Source organism: Galeopterus variegatus, unplaced genomic scaffold (assembly GCF_000696425.1).
Source record: "Galeopterus variegatus unplaced genomic scaffold, G_variegatus-3.0.2 Scaffold4130, whole genome shotgun sequence".
Taxonomy (NCBI): domain Eukaryota; kingdom Metazoa; phylum Chordata; class Mammalia; order Dermoptera; family Cynocephalidae; genus Galeopterus; species Galeopterus variegatus.
Genome location: NW_007730241.1, coordinates 183,206 through 184,958, shown reverse-complemented (window position 1 = coordinate 184,958; position 1,753 = coordinate 183,206).

The window sequence follows — 1,753 nt, the reverse complement described above, 5'->3', positions numbered from 1 at the left end:
CGCGGCGGGAGCGCTGCTGTGCTCCCAGCGCCACACTCTCCCGAGTGCACCACGGGCTCAGCCCCACATGTAACTTTTGACTCTCAAAAGCTTAACTAATAGCCTATTGTCAACCAGAAGCCTTACAGATAACATAAACAGTTGATTAACACATAATTTGTATGTTATATGTATTATATATTGCATTCTTAGAGTACAGTAAGCTACAGAAAAGAAAACATTATTGAGAAAATCACAAGGAAGAGAAAATACTTTTTATGGTATTTATTAGAAAAAATTCACATATAAATGGATCCATGTGGTTTTAAACCCGTATTGTTCAAAGGTCAACTGTAGTCTCCTTTGGAAAGTTCCGATTTCTCCATTCTAGATTTATTTTTCATATTTCTTTTTATCTGTCATCACTATTTGCTGCCATTAATGTACTTATCTCAAAATGAGCTCCTGTCTACATGAAGCTTATTACTTCTAATTTGCTCTTGGGAAGTAAACCAGTTAACCAAGCTTGTTAGAAATTTCTAAAATAGGAGTTAATGGCATCTGACTGGGAGTTAAATGTATGAGATTTAATGTGTGTATTTTTTGGTAGTTAATGCATAATGGATTACTAATCACTTATTTACATTTTATTTATGATTTCATATTTAGCTTTATATATAAGATTAAAATGANATCACTTATTTACATTTTATTTATGATTTCATATTTAGCTTTATATATAAGATTAAAATGACAGCTTATCTACTCAATATTTACAGTATGATCCATGAAAATATATTTTATGAAAACATAATAGCACATTTGCATATCTATCACCTTACGTTAATTATTTTTTTTTCATTTCAAGAAACACGAACAACAATCTCAAGTTTTTATATTGATTCATGTCAAAGCTGGTATTAATAACTCTAAGTATGTTACTTAAATGTAACATTGGAGCAGTATACCAGGTGTGGGTAGGTTAAAAATTAGCAGCAATGTGTTGAAAAATTCTCTCATTTCAAATTTACGGGGCTAAAGTTGCCATGTGGAATTCTGCCAGTTTTCCTCCTTAACCACATGATTGTAACTGCTATAATTGGTGTAAAGTCTAAGGCATGAGCCACTTACCGCAGTTACTCTAAGGGCAGTTCTTAATGTGGGGGGTTTGCATTGTCTACGTGCCTGAATGTCCATCATAGAATTCTCCCAACTGATAACCAGAGCAGAATGTCTGCCAGCTCACAATGAGCTGTTGTCGACTTTGAAATTTTTGGATGATGTGAAAGTTCTCTGATTCTGATGAATTATAATTTCCAAGTACATGTGTTGAGAGTTGGATTATCACAATAAATTTCTATGTGTCTATGTTGTCAGATCCACTGCCCTGCCCAACCATAAAATATAAATATTTCTCAGGGTTTAGACCTCAGCCTTTAAATCTTAACTGAACTTTTAAGTGTTCTAACCAATTAATACCTGCTTCAATTATCATCCATTTGCTGAGGATTTACAACTTTTACCTCACCCTTCTGAATTTCAGACCTATTACATAACAGCTACCTTTTGGCATTTCTAACACAAATTCAACATATTAAAAACTAAACTCAGAGTGTTCTTCCCAATCTGCCCTTTACTAGAATTCCAGCCAACTAGTAGTCCAGGCTTCACACCTGGACATTCATTACTGCTCTTTTCACAATGTCACCCCACCAAACAAATACCGAGTCCTGGCTACTCAGCTTCAAAGAATATGATTTCACATCTGTCTACT